At 43.4% G+C, this 19,091-nt stretch overlaps 1 protein-coding gene across 5 annotated transcripts in view; it reads left to right on the top strand.

The window, feature by feature from the left end:
• LOC120018353 (unconventional myosin-Ic-like) overlaps positions 1-19,091 on the top strand; it is a 66,752-nt gene that overhangs the window by 20,846 nt on the left and 26,815 nt on the right. Inside the window, exon 1 of one of the 5 annotated variants that reach the window (XM_038961504.1) lies at positions 4,849-4,989. The exons of the other annotated variants lie outside the window; for them this stretch is intronic. The gene's annotated coding sequence lies outside the window, so the exon portion shown is untranslated. Of the gene's footprint in view, positions 1-4,848; positions 4,990-19,091 lie in introns of those variants that run through there. 5 annotated transcript variants of the gene reach the window in all.

The following is a 19,091-nucleotide window of genomic DNA, read 5'->3' as shown; positions in this document are numbered from 1 at the left end:
GAGGAAGAGGGGCACAGCAATGGAGTCAGATGAGAGCGCGAGAACAGGTCAGTTTGAGTGTGTTCATCGATGGCTCGGGAAGCCCCCTGTGTCAATATAACTGTCACCAAAGAGACAGCGTTATGTTACAGCAGAGTATGAGCTCATTAGCATCCTCTTTGACCACACTCTGAGGCTGTGTGACTGAGGCTACAGCTCTCTCTCTCTCGTCTTTTGCCATCTTCTTTTCTTTACCTCTTTATGTTGCGCTCTCCTGTCTGTCTTTCTCTCCTCCTCGCTCCTTTTCTGTCTTCTTCCCTTTATTTTTCTCTCTCTCTTTTTGACTGGCTCTTTCCCGCTCACATGGCTTACATTCTTCTGACCTAACATCATAGTGGTCTTTCATCTTCTCCTCCTTCGTCCCCCTTTCCCTCCCAGTCAAGCCTCCTCACATTGGCTTCTTTAGCAAACTGAAGGTTACTGTCCCTCTATAGATATATTATCATATAGATTATAATATAGACCTCCCTGCACCTTTCCCTGTTCTTTCAACTGATAGATAGACAAGCAAAAGTTATCACACACAAGCATACCACACTCGCACACCTATGAGACAAGACAGAGACAGAGTGTAAGAGAGAGGGTAAGGTTAGTGAATAGGAGGCTGACAGTCGGACGGTCTGGTTACTGTCATCGTGGGGGAAGATGGCTGCAGGCTGCAGTACAGTTTTACTGCAGTCTGCAGCTAATGGATCCCATTGTAGCATTGCAGAGGGCTGTGTTTGCAATTGCATGGCGTTTTAGATGTGTATCTAGTTAAATAGAAACTACAGTGGCAATGTCATTTATTGTAGCTAGGGATTTTAACAAAGCAAATTTGGAGGGGAAAGCTACTGAAATTCTATCAACATATTGCCTGTGATACTCACGCATTAAAAACTCTCAACCATTGTTACTCTCTCTTCTGGGATGCCTACAAGGCCCTCCCCCGTCCTCCCTTCGGCAAATCAGATCTCGACTCCATCCTGCTCCTCCCTTCCTATAGGCAGAAACTCAAACAGGAAGTACCTGTGCTTATGACTATTCAATGCTGGTCTGACCAATCGGAATCGATGCTGCAAGATTGTTCGGATCACGCGGACTGGGATATGTTCAGGGTAGCCTCTGAGAATAACTTTGATGTATACACAAACACGGTGACTGAGTTCATCAGGAAGTGTATAGGGGATGTCGTTCCCACCGTGACTATTAAAACCTACCTAAACCAGAAACCGTGGACAGATGGCAACATTCGCGCAAAACTGAAAGCGCGAACCACCGCATTTAACTACGACAAGGTGACTGGGAATATGGTTGAATACAAACAGTGTAGTTATTCCCTCCGTAAGGTAATCAAACTGGCAAAACATCAGTACAGAGACAAAGTGGAGTAGCAACTCAACGGTTTAGACACGAGACGTATGTGGCAGGGTCTACAGACAATCACGGATTAGAAAGGGAAAACCAGCCACGTTGCGGACTCCGACGTGTTGATCCCAAACAAGCTAAACACCTTCTTCGCTCGCTTTGAGGATAACACAGTGCCACCAACGCGGCCCGCTCCCAAGGACTGGGCTCTTGTTCTCCAGTGGCCTACGTGAGTAAGACATTTTAAGAATGTTAACCCTCGAAAGGCTGCCGGCCCAGACTACATCCCTAACCGCTTCCTCAAAACATGCGTAGACCAGCTTACTGGAGTGTTTATGGACATATTCAATCTCTCCCTACCCCCGTCTGCTGTCCCCACATGCTTCAAGATGGCCACCATTGTTCCTGTACCCAAGAAAGCAAAGGTAACTGAACTAAATGACTATCGCCCCGTAGCACTCACTTCTGTCATCATGAAGTGCTTTGAGAGGCTAGTTAAGGATCATATCACCTCTACTTTACCTGACACCCTAGACCCACTTCAATTTGCTTACCGCCCCAATCGATCCGCAGACGATGCCATCGCACTGCACACTGCCATGTCCCATCTGGACAAGAAGAATACCTATGTCAGATTGCTGTTCATTGACTATAGCTCAGCCTTCAACACCATAGTACCCTCCAAGCTCATCATTAAGCTTGGGGCACAGCTATCTCAAGGCCATCCGACTGTTAAATAGCCATCACTAACCGGCCTCCACCCAGTACCCTGCCCTGAACTTAGTCACTGTCACTAGCCGGCTACCACCCGATGACGATGTACATTGACATGGAATCACTGGTCACTTTAATGTTTACATACTGCTTTACTAATTTAATATCTATATACTGTATTTTAGTGAATGCCATTGCTCATTCTAATATTAGTTTCCTAATTCCATATTTTAACTTTTAGATGTTGTGAATTGTGAGATACTACTGCACTGTTGGAGGTAGGACCACAAGCATTTCGCTCCACCAGCAATAACATCTGCTAAATATGTGTATGTGACCAATCACATTTGATTTGAATAGTGGCGATCACTAGAAAGATGGCAGAGAGAGGCTGCGATGTGTTTCTGGCCAGGATGGTTCCGGGTCTATTTGTTCTCCTCAGTGTAGCAGAGCTGTATAACAACACAGCGGCCGCTACTATTCTGATCACACAGCCAGAGACTCTAAAGAACCCCGGTGACCAGCAAGATGGACAGGAGGAGAGAGGGAAGAAGCGACTGAGAGAAGAGAGATATAATAAAAATGGGATAGATGGGGAGATGAAACTACTTGAGAGCGTAAATGTTTGTTTAGTGTTACAATTCTTCATATGTGACTAATTAGAATGTTTCATTTAAGAGGCCTGTCTTCCTGTTTTTCATTCCGAGGCTACAGAAGACACTGGTCGCGTTCCAGGCAGCCTGTACAATGCAGTCGCCTGCCAGATGTCATATCTGAGCTTCATTTGTGGCTGCATGCAGCTCGTCTGCCGTTAGTCGGTCTGGAACGTGGCCACTGTCTGCAGCTACTCGGGCCGGTCTCCTGGGCTATAAAATGTTGGAAATGAGTGTGGGTTGAAATGGTAGTGTGCTGCTCTGTGAATGTGAAGGTAATGGATGGTGGACAGTAGCAGTGCGTTGGCACCGGGCCCAGCTGAAAAGAACATGGTGGGTGGATGAAGCAAGCAAGGACGTGTGCCTGTGTGTTTCTCACAGAGCTGCAATTTCTCTCCCTATGACTCACTCTGTAAACTAAGCTGCTCTAGCTCAGCGGAGGGGCGGGGTCATGTTTACTGTATATACAGTACCAGACAACACCATATTGTCCTTCAACAATATGTTGATTAAGCTGATGAGTCACCGGCAATAGTTAAGGGTTGTCATAGATTTGTGTCGCGCAATGAGCTATCTCCCGTACTAGCGATATGGGTTTGCCCCTACAACGAGGAGAGGGGATGGGAATTGTGGGTTTATGTGTGTCCCTGTTGTAGCAGCAAAGAGTGCTACAGAGAGAGGGAGGAAGTAATAGTGGGTCTAGATGAGGGGAGAGAGAGAGAGGAAGTGATAAAGAAATAGGGGAGGGGAAGAAAATCTGTGTTTTCTGTTTTTTCCCCTCAGCATTCTGTTTGGTGTGCTATCAGTGTTTTTCCCCTCAGCATTCTGTTTGGTGTGCTATCAGTGTTTTTCCCCTCAGCATTCTGTTTGGTGTGCTATCAGTGTTTTTCCCCTCAGCATTCTGTTTGGTGTGTTTTCCCTAAAGGGGTGTGACCAGTGGTTAGGGACAAGAAGTGGGAACCAATAAAGGAGGAGTTGAATCCTAGTCACCATGTGCGTCTTCTGTCGTCCTCTCTCCCAGATGTGTGTCTGTACAGTATGTCCTGCAGTGTGTGTGTGTCGGCTCTGCTGCATTAACTCCAGCCCTGGTTCTGACAACACTGTTGAACTGAACCAGTGATTGGCTGCCGTTTTAAACTTCATAATGTCCCAAGTTGTCATCACTTCAGACACACTTGGTGCACGTAGTCGATCTTTGAAAATGAATCTCTTTAATTCATCAACTCTTTTTAATTTCAGACTTGATCCAGTAGGAGTGTGAGGGAGGAATATTGAATGACAGAATAAAAGGTGTAGTGTAATGAAAGGAAGATAAGAGGATACTACATAAGCCTTAATATCAGACAGATGTGAAGAAATAGTCTCCTGACTCTTGATAACGTTGTTTATGTTTGTTGCGTTGCCAAGGTTATATCCCCTTTACAGTCCCTTGACAACGGTGCAATTTACAGCCAGGCCATAAAGGCTGAATTTGAATTAGTCCTAGACAGCAGACCTGGGTTCAAATACTATTTGAAATCTTTCAATTAGTTTTGAGTGTTTGCTTTAACCTGCCTGGGGTGCCAGATGGTTGGGGTTTGGACTTCTATTGGTGCCAGACAAGCTCAATCAAGCACAGCTAAAGTATTTGAAATAATTTCAAATAGTAATTCATGAGGTCCTGACTGAGAGATGTGGGAGAGGAAAGAGTTAACAACCAGGACCGATGCATACTGGTGGTCAGAGATCCCCCCCCTCTGTTCAGCACAAATATACTACATCAGCATGACTGTGCACAATGTACAGCCCCAATGTATGCCAATAAAGCGTTGAGCATTCTGTCAACATACACTTGACATGGATTTAACCAATGCTAAAGTCACTGCAAGTCTGTCTGATTTCTTTTTTTTGTTTTGTTCTCTGTCCATTTCTCTTTGTTTCTTTTTCCTTCATTCTCTGTTTGTTTGTTCTCATGCCCAGCGGTGCCCATGTGAGAGAGGGAGAGAGTGAAAGAGAGCGAGAGAATGAGTGTGTGTGTGTGTGTGTGTGAGAGCGACCGAGAGAGAGCGTGACCGACAGAGAGAGAAACTCACACCGTCTGGAAAACATTACTCAGATTCCTGCAGGCGGGGGGCTCTGATTATGTTGGCAGTGGTGAGAGGTATAGAAACGGGTATGAACTACAATCCCTGAGCGTAGTTCTGCAGCGTTTATTGGAGATTACAGACAACTATAGAGTATGTTTTGAAAAGTGAAGGTGAGTTGAAGTTTCTGTCTCGTTCCTCTGTCACATGCTACTACTGCCAGCTGAGCAGTAGGCTTGTCCAATAGAGGGGGCTGTAGAGCGCTGTCAGCAGGAGCAGCAAGCAGGGGGATGGCTGCAGACGACAAGGGTAAACCTGGCCAGGATTTTTTACCTGAGCTGTGTTAGGGGCTGGCCTGGGGCAGGGTGGGGCAGGAAAGAGAGCCACCAACCCCCAACATCCTCACCTGGGTGCATGAAACGGAGGAAAATGGACTGAAACAAAGGGAATATCTGGCTTTCACACTACTGAGCCGAACTGAACAGAGCTAAACCAAGCTGTACTGAGCTGGCCTGGTTACGCATCACCTAGAACTGTGCTGAAAAGGACAATGTGAAAAGAAAACATATCTGAGCCAGATATTCCATTTGGTTCGGGTCAGAGCGATAGCCAAGCCACATGTACCCTTTTCACACTGTCTGCTGCAGCCACCAGGCACCACCACCTCCACAGACAGGAAACACTGACTCCTGCTAATGATTCTCATAAAGTTGGGATTTCCTGGGCCTTTGTGGTACACAGCCATCATACCCCTTAACTCTGGAGCTCGCCACCACGGTCATGATTTAGGTATTTCTGAAGTTTTCAGTTTATTTGCCCTCATTTTCACTATTTGGGCCAGACTTCTGGACACAGATTAAGTCTACTACTGGACTAAACTCTTTCAATGGAGATTCTCTATTGAGCATAATTTTTAGTCCATGACTAGGCTTAATTTATGTCAACTGGCCCTTTTTGTGTTTAATCAGAGCTTGTTAAAGGTTTACTATAAATCTAGATGGTTTCCTTAAAAGCAGTATATGGACAAGAAGAGACTGCAATCCACACTGATCTTGTTGTTCCACACTGATAACCTTTTTTTCTAGGTAAGGAAACCTATGTACTGTTGCTGAACTATCCCTTTTTAAAGCTGCAATGTGTCCTTTTTCTGGGGACCTGACCAAATTCACATAGAAATGTGTTTATAGGTCATTTTCATTGAAAGCAAGTCTAAGAAGCGGTAGATCAGTTCTACGTTCGCTATTTCTATGCGTCCCGTTCTTAAGTTTAGTTTTTTGCGTATTTTACTTTTGTACATCAGCTGAAAATATAATTTGCTTGGTTATAAAACATTTTATTTCACAGCGGTTTAGATGATACAATGATTCTCTACACCAGGGCTTCCCAAACTCGGTCCTGCCCCTCCAACCAGGAAATGGCGGCGCGAATTCCCCATAGTGCATCTTTAAATGTGTTCAAGCTAAAATGATTGTGTGCTTATTTCTTTGATTCACAGCGAAGTGGCTGGTGTTGTGTTCAGTCTGACTGCCAGACTGCTTCAGTCTGACTGCGAAGTGGCTGGTGTTGTGTTCAGTCTGACTGCCAGACTGCTTCAGTCTGACTGCCAAGTGGCTGGTGTTGTGTTCAGTCTGACTGCCAGACTGCTTCAGTCTGACTGCCAAGTGGCTGGTGTTGTGTTCAGTCTGACTGCCAGACTGCTTCAGTCTGACTGCCAAGTGGCTGGTGTTGTGTTCAGTCTGACTGCCAGACTGCTTCAGTCTGACTGCCAAGTGGCTGGTGTTGTGTTCAGTCTGACTGCCAGACTGCTTCAGTCTGACTGCCAAGTGGCTGGTGTTGTGTTCAGTCTGACTGCCAGACTGCTTCAGTCTGACTGCCAAGTGGCTGGTGTTGTGTTCAGTCTGACTGCCAGACTGCTTCAGTCTGACTGCCAAGTGGCTGGTGTTGTGTTCAGTCTGACTGCCAGACTGCTTCAGTCTGACTGCCAAGTGGCTGGTGTTGTGTTCAGTCTGACTGCCAGACTGCTTCAGTCTGACTGCCAAGTGGCTGGTGTTGTGTTCAGTCTGACTGCCAGACTGCTTCAGTCTGACTGCCAAGTGGCTGGTGTTGTGTTCAGTCTGACTGCCAGACTGCTTCAGTCTGACTGCCAAGTGGCTGGTGTTGTGTTCAGTCTGACTGCCAGACTGCTTCAGTCTGACTGCCAAGTGGCTGGTGTTGTGTTCAGTCTGACTGCCAAGTGGCTGGTGTTGTGTTCAGTCTGACTGCCAAGTGGCTGGTGTTGTGTTCAGTCTGACTGCCAAGTGGCTGGTGTTGTGTTCAGTCTGACTGCCAAGTGGCTGGTGTTGTGTTCAGTCTGACTGCCAAGTGGCTGGTGTTGTGTTCAGTCTGACTGCCAAGTGGCTGGTGTTGTGTTCAGTCTGACTGCCAAGTGGCTGGTGTTGTGTTCAGTCTGACTGCCAAGTGGCTGGTGTTGTGTTCAGTCTGACTGCCAAGTGGCTGGTGTTGTGTTCAGTCTGACTGCCAGACTGCTTTGGACTAATTATTGACGGTGTCCCAAATGGCACCCTTTTTTCCCTACATAGTGCACTACTTTTGACCAGAGACCTATGGAATAGGATGGCGTTTGGGTCGCAACCATGGTCATAATAACAGTCCCACTTAGTGACTTCTCAGGTGAGGGAGGCAAAGAAACTGGGAGCTGCTCGGCTCCAACATTAATCATGGCAGTAGTGGACTGTTCCACTCCCTGCCTGCCTTGGTTTCTGTTAAATCCCCATCTCCTAAAAGAAGGGAGGGAGAGGAAGGAAGAAGCGAAACTATATGATTAATCTATAGCTCATAAAACATTTTAGTAAACTACCGTTTTGTCTTTCTGTGTAAGTCGTCCTGTATTCTCCCATAGCCCCTCACAGGTCCCCCTCTCCTTGTACAGAGGGACACATTTTCCATTTCTTCTTTTCTCTCTCCAGGGGTGGTTGAGTCCAGATGTGTGCTTGGCGATGTTTTTGTGGGATTTTTTTCATGCCCCATCTGCCTTGTTTAAGAGCAGAGGAGGCAGAGAGAAACTAGAACTAGTTCAAAGCTAGTGTTTCACCTTCCACTGTAAATCCCTTGTTGGGCCCTGTGCTGGAGGAGAGAGGGAATGAGAGAGGGAATCAAATGGGGAGAGAGAGAGAGAGCAGGAGTGTGGAGTGTCACTACACAGGGACTGCTTACTCTGTAGAAAGAGGGAGGGAGAAAGAGAGAGAAGGAGGTAGAGCGAGAGAGTGACTGAGAGGGAGAAGATAAGTAAGAGGTAGAGGTGACGGCAGCTGGGTCGCTCCTACACATGGCTCCGGAGAAGTTATAAAAACAAACGTTGCACGATCGCTCTGACGTGGACGACTCACATTCTGGTAGTATAAACAACTGTTAAAGCCGACCAATAAACAGGAAGGAGAGAGATGAAGTACAGAGCCACGGTAAGAAAATAACTGCACGCTCACACACTCATTCTGCTCAACGGCAGCACTCAGCAACACAACAGTACAAGTTTCATGTTGAGTCGTGTGTGTCCTTCAGTTCAAATTGTGTACTTGTGTCGTTGCTTAAGGACATACGTCTGAGGGCAGAAAATCTGTTCCTGTCTAGGGGAGAGGGAGCTGTTCGGTGGAGGTTTCGCTAGGAGAAACTTTATTAAGAAAATGTACGTAGTGTGAATTAGTTGCGTCACAGCTTTGAAAGTCAGTGCTCTTGAACTGCAAGGACACAGGAGAGAGGGAAATGTAGCTGGGTTTTGACCACGATGCACCAGTTTCACCTGACACCAACCTAGTTATCCATCTATGAAATGATCTAATCTTCATATCTAGCTCTCTAGGGGGGGGGGGGGGGGGGGGGGTTGACCACAAAGCTGAAACTGACCCACCTATAATCCATCTCTGAGTTCATCTCCCAAGTTCCCTTCCTATCCAGGGTCGTATTCATTAGGCACCAAAACAGAAGAAAACGGACTAAAAACAGAGAGGGACCACCCAAACTTGTCCAATAAGAAATTCTTGTTCTCCTTTTCCGTGTCAAGTGTTCCATGATGAATACCACCCTTCTATCACTTCTATGCGGTATCTATGTGGAGGTATCTGTTTGTGTTGGTGTGTTTGTGCCACCACAGTGTTGTAATGGCAGGCCTGTGTTGTGAGGCTGGGCCTGGATTCTTTGGCGCTGACTGGGAGTGAGAGGGATGATGTTAATGAAGCTACTGTCAGTCTGTCACAGCACCGAGGCAGCGCTCCAAGTCTTCCCCAACCCTACTGCATGTCTTCCTGTCACTGTCACCTCCGCAGCCTGGGGACACGGATGTGACTCTGACTCTCTCTGGGGGAAGGGGTCTGGGAGGTACGACTGTGGCTGCGTCCCAATCTCTGTTTCTTCCTGAAGTGTGCACTTGTTCACTACAACCCACAAATTTAAAACCATTGGATTGGTGAAGGCATAGGCTAGGAAGTTTCCAGTTTTCCAGTACGTATGTATACCAGTCATTTAATTTCAAATATATATATTTCTTTGGAACTGCATGTTTGGCTCCTACCAGCATGTTGTCCTCAGCCTACTTTAAAACCCCTCTGAGGGGTGTGGTCACTTGAAAGAATTCCCATGGAAAACCATTGATTTGAGTGGTATTTCCACCACCTAATTCAAAATCCCAATTCAACCCCTGGTTGTATGTCAGTGTTTTGATAGGCCAACTATGATGATTTGCACAGTTTCCTGTGTGTTTTGTTGACTTCAAGGACACGGTACGTAGTAAAAGGAGTGCTAGTGTGTATGAACCAAGGCTGCTGTGGACCTCCAGCTAACTGCACTAATGAGGAAGACGTGGACTAGCCCTTTTTCAACAGGGTCGTATTCACTAGACGCCAAATGGGAGAAAACTGACTGAAAACTTGGAGGGACTACCTATACTTGTCCAATAAGAAAATATATTTTTGTTGTTGTTGCAAAACCAGGTGCCCCATTCCCAGGGTCTCCCATCTTGTAAGGAGTGCATTAGAAGTTGTCCACACTAGTTTAGGTGGAATGAATACAATGTTTTGACCAACAGCAATATGACCTGTCATTCCTGGGTCCTGCTAGTCTCTCAATGAAAGCAGCACTCTCTGAGACTGCAATCAAAGCTACTCATACTATATGAGTATACAATACTTGAGCCTGCAATAGATGACTCCACTATTTTCTCCCTCTCTCCCCATCAGTAGCTCCTGATTAGAATCTCATTGGGAGGAAATGCTGTTTATTTTAGTGGCACACTACAGTGAGGGGCTGGTACACAGACACGCACTGATTACAGAATACACTGAGTGTCCCCTGAGAGACTGAATGTGCAGTTGCCGCTGGCTCTTATTGGCCGTGCGGTTGCTTTTCTTCTCTTTATTTGGCTGATTTGCTGTAGTGAGGAAAGGACTAGTTTGCTTGAAGGTAAAGTTTGGCAGAAAGAAAGTAGAGAACCGAGCCATTGATTTGAACCTGTTGACTGGTCTTCTTGAAATGCTCTAACCCTACGTTGGGTCTGTGTTTCGGGACGGACGTGAATCCTATACCCTGTCCTTTTGAAGGGGAATATTTTTTTTTACCACAGCTGCCCGTATGAGTGGGAGATGGAGAATGTTTTGACCTGCTAATGTAGAGTTATTGTGGTCACACTAGTCTGTCCACTTTCCTCTATATACGTATGTGGGTCAAAGACGTATAATGATTTCAAAGTAGCAAAAAAATAAAACTGCAATTACAATTCCCTAAAAGGCTTTTTTATGTTCATTGGAGTGTCACGTATTTCCTTATATTAGTTATATGCAAGAATAAAGCCAATAATTCATTTTTATTGTGATTCATATGAATGTACCCTAGTAAAATGTCATTCAGTATAACACTCTGACCAGTGCCTGTGTTCTTTTGCACATCTTAAAATTGTATTTTTATTGGCCAGTCTGTGATATGGCTTTTTCTTTGCACCTCTGCCTAGAAGGCCAGCATCCCGGAGTCGCCTCTTCACTGTTGACGTTGAGATTGGTGTTTTTTGCGGGTACTATTTAATGAAGCTGCCAGTTGAGGACTTGTGAGGCATCTGTTTCTCAAACTATGTACTTGTTCGGTTGTGCACTGGGGCCTCCCACTCCTCTTTCTATTCTGGTTAGAGCCAGTTAGCGCTGTTCTGTGAAGGGAGTAGTGCACAGCGTTGTACGAGATCTTCAGTTTCTTGGCAATTTCTCGCATGGAATAGCCTTCATTTCTCAGAACAAGAATAGACTGGCGAGTTTCAGAAGAAAGGTCTTTGTTTCTGGCCATTTTGAGCCAGTAATTGAACCCACAAATGCTGATGCTCCAGATACTCAACTAGTCTAAAGAAGGTCAGTTTTATTGCTTCTTTAATCAGAACTACAGTTTTCAGCTGTGCTAACATAATTGCAAAAGGGTTTTCTAATGATCAGTTAGCTAATCCAAGTTTATCATTTTAAAAAGGCTAACACAACGTGCCATTGGAACATAGGAGTGATGGTTGCTGCTAATGGGCCTCTGTACGCCTATGTAGATATTCCATTAAAAAACCTTCCGTTTCCAGCTACAATAGTCATTTACAACATTAACAATGTATTCACTGAATTTCTAATCAATTTTGTTATTTTAATGGACAATTTTTTTTGCTTTTCTTAAAAAAAAAGAAGAAATTTCTAACTGACCCTGAACTTTTGAACGGTTATGTACACACACACACACACACACACACACAGACCGACAGAGCTTCACATGCGTCCCTCTTTTTCAAGCCTTGAGGGGGGACTCCATGGCAGGCAATCACCATCAAAACGTTACTATAAACTTGAAGTAGGCCACTGATTCATATCATGGAAAATAGTGGTATCATTAGACCTCTTTTGAAACAGCTATTCCAAAGTCTGTCATCGTAAACCCTTATTGATTTCACCTTCAGTAGGTTCTCAGTGTGTTTCCATGTGAAATATTTCTACAGTAACACTTCCTATGAATACATTCTAACTCACCATAAACACACAAATAGCAGTTCAAAAATTCTATATTCTCAAAGATGACTCTTTAAAAGTGAAAGTGCTCAGGATACCCTGTTGTGCTCTGATACATATCTTGACTGTTTTAATTATTTTGCTTCCTTCCTAAATGGCCACGTGTGACCTCACTTGCGGCCATGGAAAACCCAGAAGCCTCAGTCAGCCTATAACCTTGAGAGAGACCCATGACCGCTATCCCCTGTCAGTGCTGTGGAGTCCCAGTATGTAGTCACGTGTATGGTCCCCTAATGTCTGTGAACCTGAAGTATCCATCTGTGCTCGCCCTCTTTCCTTCTGTGTTACTCCCTTTTTAATAACAAGATAGAGGAGAGCCAGATAACTGATTCATAGTGGAACATTTTTCAAAAGGGCAAAACTCTTGAGTGGCTAACCGTGCTCTCAGTAGAAGCAGATTAAACCCATATTTGTTTTTAGTTATGCTGGCTGAAACAGAACTGGGGAAAGGCCTATATTCTCCACTTTCCCACAGACATAAATCCCTCCCTATTTTTACTCATGCTGCCTTTTTAGCTGAGCCGAGGTAGACTGCAAACCGGATGTCATTGTTTTCAATGAGAGAACGATGCTAAATGCCGTTCAGGCTGCTGGCGAATGCCGTTCAGGCGGCCACTGTAGACGGGACCAGGGGCGGAGCCAGAGGGGTCTCCGGGGTGGCACTGGACACCCCTGACATCTGATGTGCCACACCAAAATGTCATTTGCTATTGGCAGTTTGATGCTGATTGACATCTCATTTCACCTCTTGTTGAAAGAAGCATTTACTTTGACGTTCGGCAGCGCAATTTTCAAATCGAGGACGAGGAAGAGAGAATATTAACGTTGGTTGAGAGATACAGAAGAACCTACAGAAGAAAAATAGAGGATATTTCAACAGCTCCACAAGCTCTTTTCGCGATTGGTGAAAGCATCATATTTGATGTAAGTTTTAAGGTTTAGCGTTGGGTTTATGTTTCCTGAACAACTTTGACAAATGTTGAGTCGCTGTGTAAGTTAACGTTAGACCTTTGGTTCCATTAACAGACAGTTATTCAGATAAGGGAGATCGGTTCCCAATTTAGCCTAACATTATGTTTACATCTGTGCTAGTAATGCACACATATACAGTGCAGTGTTATAAGTTAGAGTAATACGAATGTTTAGCTAATGTGGGGTAACTAGTAGGCTACAGCTGTCAGTGTTCAGCAAGTTAACATTCAGCTATTTGAAATCCATTAACTCAGTTAACTGTTCGTTTTGAGTTCAAGTACGAAAATCTATCAATCTGATAATGGAGATTTGTAATTGAGATTGGACTAAAATGTGGGTAATCGGATGCTTAGATGTAACCATAGACTGTCTTAATTTTGCATAGGGTCAATTAACATGAAAAGAAAGGGAGAGATATCAGACTTCTGTTCCAAAAGGACACAATGGTAGGCCAGGCCTATACTTTAAACTACACATTTTAGTTAGCAGCTGTTAGTATCTAATCTTGTGGATCCCTTAATTATACATTTCCATAGAGATATGACACATTATTTAACGTGTATTTCAAACGTTTCAAGATCCAGAGAAGAGGGTCCTGTACAGCCGTGTTTGAAAACATTTCCCAGAACTCAGCATGGTACTAGGAAAAGGGCTTTCAACATCTCCTGGTATAAGGACAATTCATGGCTTGAATATTCTCTAAATCAAGATTCTACTTATTGTTTCACCTGTAGGCATTTTTCTCTGCCCAGTACACCTTAAATCTGCCTTCACATCAGTCAGGTTTTTGTAACTGGAAAAAGGTGCTGTTTAAAGATTCTGGGTTTAAGCTCCATTTGAAGGCAGAGCATCATATCAATGCCATGTATGCTTGGAATCAGCATAAAAGGGTTATTGACAGCAACTCATCAATGTTAGATGTCATAAATGAGGACCGGAAAAAGAAAGTGGAGGAACACTATACTTACATTAAAACAATTGCAGATGTGCTCCTATTAACTGCCTCTCAAAAATACAGCGCAGAGAGTCTGACTCGCACAACAAGGGTCATTTTTTGACAATCTTAGAAGAAATAGCAAAGCATGACCCTGTCATAGAGAAAAGGATGAATGCATGTGGTAATGCTAAGTACACAAGCCACCAAATCCAGAATGAGGTTCTTGAGGGCTTAGCTGAGGTGGTACAAAGTGAAATAATAAGAGAAGTAAAAGAAAGTGACGTTTTTAGTGTAATTGTAGATGAAACCAAAGATTTAAAGAAAAAATAACAAATGTCTTTAGTTGTGAGGTACTATTACAACGGGGCCATCCACAAAAGCTTTTTACACTTTCAGTCAGCTGAAAGCTTGCAGCAGGTCTCACAAAAATGATAATTGATTGCCTTGAAAATCATGGTCTAGACCACAGAAATAATCTTGTGGGGCAAGGCTATGACGGCGCATCCGTCATGAGCGGAAAGCATTCTGGTGTGTCTGCACAGATTAAAAACAGTGCAAGATTTGCATTTTGTGCACTGTTATGCACATGGTTTGAATTTGGTTCTTGTCGATGCTGTAAAATCAGTGCCTGAGGCAGTTAACTTTTCTGCTCTCCTGCAGAAGCTTTATAACTTTGTATCTGGCTCGTACGTTCGTCTCAAGTGGCTTGCAGTTCAGAAAGAGTTGTATCCACAGCAGCAGCACAGGGAACTACAGAGACTTACGGATGTAAGGTGGGCATGCAGATACATGGCATGCCATAATCTGAGGGACAGGCTTCCAGCAGTTCTGATGTGCTACAGGATATCACACTTGAAAATAGTGGTGATGGTTCAGTGGAGGCAAGGGGCATTCTTTCTCAGAGAGATTTACATTTCAAAGGGCTTTTGGTTACCTTTTGTAAAGTGCTTGGTGATGCCAAATGTCTTTCTGACATGCTCCAATCAAGCTCTCTTGACCTAGCAAGGGCGGTGGGTCTAGTAGGTGCCCTTAGACACATTACAGGACTACAGAAGTGAGGGTTACTTTGGAGAACTATGGAAAGAGGTTGAAGAGATTGCAGAGCACTGCAAAATAAGTGTACAAATAGTGTGTAAAAGACAGCCTAAAACAAGCTTAAGATTTCACGACTCATTGATGAGCACTGTTGGACAGAAAAAAATAGTAACCAAAGTGATGGTGTGAGCTTCCAATGAGCTATCTTTTATCAGGTGCTTGACAGTGTCACAGCTGAGCTGCAGAGGTGTTTTTCAAAGAATTGTGAGACAATGCAAGGGGTCCAGTCTCTCAACCCAAAGAGTACAACGTTCTTGAATGAGGAGCCTCTGTTTGTCTTTGCTCCGACCTTTGAGTCAGATTTAGAGGACCTCAAACATGAGGTTCATCAAACCAAGCGGCTTGTTGATAGGAGAGAGAAAAGTGGAAGGGACAGACCGTCTACTCTCCTTGACTTTGTTGTGTTTCTAGAACGTTATAAAGAGATCTTCCATGAGCTATTTCGACTTTGTAAGATTTCTATTGTTACACCAGTCAGCAGTGCTTCTTGCGAAAGAAGCTTCTCAGCTTTAAAACTGTTGTCCTAAGGTGGGTTTTAATCAGTGGTTGATGACAGGTTAAGTCACTTCGGAATTCTCAGGGTTGAGTCAAGGAGGGTACGCGCCCTCAACACGGATGAGTGTGTGAAACATTTTGGTAATTCTCACCAGAACAGCAGAATTATGCTGTTTTTAAATCTACCTAGGATAATTTGGCATTTAGGCGGGCCCTCTGGTCATGATTAAAACCTGTACTGTGTACTAGCTAGTACACTGACATTCAAAAATGATAAATCCAAAGGGTATCTTGTCACACATATTTAATTTGGTCTTGATTAGGACAATTCCAAAACTTTTTTTCTTTGCTATTAGTTAACATAATATATATGAGCATAAATATGATACTGTAGTTTGTAATATTGATGGGCACCAAAATAATTGTTATTTTTCAAGTCCAATTCTGCTTGATACCTGGTATGTCAAATTGCAGTGTTTTTTGTTGTTGTTGAAAATAAACTATGCAATTTATCTCCTTGGTGCTTGAGCTTTATTTTCTGATAATATTTAGGATATTTAACACTTATAGTCCCAGATTATATATTCATGAAAACAGAGTGACCCATGTGTGTGTGTGAGAGAAATTGAGCTGCAGTTCCGAGGTAGACACACTGACTATTCATAGTATGTTAAAGAATTCTAGTGAAGTAACCCTTTTGGACCACACTATCTGCCACATTGAAGAACTCTGGGTTAAGTGAATTATCACTTCTACCTCTAATCAGCAATCATAGGATTCATTCATGCTCCTTAGATGCCAGGTTCGGGTTACACACACATTTTCTGTCATGGTCTATGAACCCCCTGAAGTAGCCTTGGCCACCCCATGTACAAAAAAACCAACATTTTTTTGGCCATCTGCGGTAGCAGTTTGTTTACTGAAATCACGATAGCAACGCATACAGTCTTGATGGCTTGCTTTTACGGTTACCATCTTGCTTTCTTGTCCCGCTATGCCGCTTGTAATGACGGTTTTTGGCGTCCCTCGTCTAAATGCAGCATTAGTCTTTCTCTTCTATTTAATCATTTACCTGAGAAAATATGATCAATTAGTGACCTTTATAAAGAAGCCTTTATTCATGTATTAACTATTCAACCCCCTCCATTCTGAAAAGGATAACATGAAATTACATTTAAGTGATCATGCCTGAGAAGCCGGTGTTTGGAGGATATATTAGCACAGGTGTTGGCAAACCGTGACAATATATCCTCCAAACATCGGCTTCGAGGGCATTATCACTTCTATACATTGGGTTACCAACATATTCAAATCATGATTTACATATTTTCATTACTTTATTTTGAAGAATTGAATGATACTACTTCATCCTTCCACAAGATATAACGTTAGTCCCAACAAATCTAGGGTTGCTACCCAAGCCGGCTGGTCGTCGTTCTATCGGTTCGGTTGCCAGAGACGTGACCCAGAACAAAAATACTTAATGACGGGATCTATAGACGCGACCCAGTCGTTCATTCTAAATGTTCCATTGTCATACTGGCCGGCAACGTTCTTATCCCTTGCTTGCTAGCTAGCCATCTACAGCTAACTTACTGTCATGTCAAACAGTGCAGACAGAATAACAACAGTAGCTGCATATCCTTTTTGTTTACGCTGTTTTCTAGTGACATTTACTTGAATACATCTTTAAAAATGAGTTGAGGCTCGATTTCGCCTGGCATTGAAAATGTGCTCTCGTCAGGACACTGATGTTCAGAGCAGCTAGCCAACAACACAGCTAACACAGTCACTTCAAACTGAAGCTATACAGACTACACTTTGTTTTGTTTGACCTTTTTTAAATAGACATGTCTTTGTATATATCCATAAAAATGATGCCAGCTGATTCATGATTTCGACTTGTTGAGAAACGCTGCCTGCCTGTCTGTCTCGTCCCGACTTCCGACCCCTAGACGTTCATTATTATGGGACAGCTGGAGATCGAATTTAAATATTGAAACAATGTTCCAAATGTCTGAGAGACAGGCAGCAAGGCTAATACAAATCTCTGCTGTTGAAAACTAAATGTTAGTCTAATGTGAGAATGTCTAGATATTTTTTATAGTGGAGATCAAGTTTACAACTTGCCTGGCTGGGCTGATGAGACAGTGGATGACGCAGTCAGATTGAACAGAGTAAATAGGCATTTTAGTCATAGATTTAGCCAGTGGTAACTTGTGGAATAGACACCGGCTGGAATGCGGTTTTAATCAACCAGCTTTCAGGTTTAGAACTACCTGTTTTATAATTAAACAATAAGGCACAGGGGCTGTGGTATATGGCCAATATACCAGGCTAAGGGCTGTTCTTATGGACGATGCAATGTGGTGTGCCTGGATACAGCCCTTAGCCGTGGTATATTAGCCATATACCACAAACTCAGAGGTGCCTTATTGCTATTATAAACTGGTGATCAACGTAATTAGAGCAGTGCAAATCTGTTTTGTCATACCCGTGGTAAACGGTCTGATATACCACGGCTGTCAGCCAATCAGCATTCAGGGCTCAAACCAAGTTTATAATATGTAATAATATAACAGGATACCATGGCTATGGACCACTTACAGTTTATTCCCTTATAGCAACATAACCACTTACATACAGTGGTGGAAAAAGTACCCAACTGTCAAACTTGAGTAAAAGTAACGATACCTTAATAGAAAATGATTAAAGTGAAAGTTACCCAGTAAAATACTACTCGAGTAAAAGTAAATCTACTTAAGTATCAAAAGTATAAATACATTTAAATTCCTTAGCAAACGGATAGCCAGGGGCAGACTCCAACATAATTTATAAACAAAACATGTTTAATGAGTCCACCAGATAAGAGGCAGTAGGGATGACCAGGGATGTTCTCTTGATAAGTGTGTGAATTGGACCATTTTCCTGTCCTGTAAAGCAATTGTATTTATTATGGATCAAAATGTTACGAGTACTTTTGGGAGTCAGGGAAAATGTGTGGAGTACAAGTACACGTGTGGAGTACAAGTACATTTTCTTTAGGAATGTAGCGCAGCAAAAGTTGTCATATATAAATAGTAAAGTACAGATAGCCCAAAACTTTAGTACTATCAAGTGTTTTTACTTTACGCCACTGCTTACACATCACTCACTGTAACTGCAATGGATAATGTTTAAATTTCCTGTCTGTCATAGCTGTTATACATCACAGACTTAAAGATGCTGATAATAGCAATGAACCCTTTTCAGCTGCTTGGTTCTTCTTGTATATCACAATTTAGACCTTTTTAAGCAACCAAAGGGCAACACTAAGGTCAGGCAAAGGGCAAGCATTGTTTTATGGTTATGCAGCAGACCCACTCATTCCCCTTAGTCACACTCGGTTGTTCACTGCTCTGTGAAATTGACTCTCCATGCAGAATTCTGCAAAAATATCTTGTGTACAACGTAAAACACCAAATAATGCATGCAGAGCAGAATTAGGCCAATACCCGTTAATGATCAAATTCCAGAAAAGAGCCGTTTAAATTCCACAACCACCTAAAAGGAAGCGATTCACAAAACCTTCCATAACAAAGCCATCACCTACAGAGAGATTAACCTGGAGAAGAGTCCCCTAAGCAAGCTGGTCCTGGGGCTCTGTTCTCAAATACAAACAGACCCCACAGAGCCCCAGGACAGCAACACAATTAGACCCAACCAA

This window comes from Salvelinus namaycush, chromosome 23, assembly GCF_016432855.1.
Source record: "Salvelinus namaycush isolate Seneca chromosome 23, SaNama_1.0, whole genome shotgun sequence".
Lineage (NCBI taxonomy): Eukaryota > Metazoa > Chordata > Actinopteri > Salmoniformes > Salmonidae > Salvelinus > Salvelinus namaycush.
The sequence above is the reverse complement of the archived record's forward strand: the minus strand, read 5'-3'. Positions and strand labels throughout refer to the sequence as shown.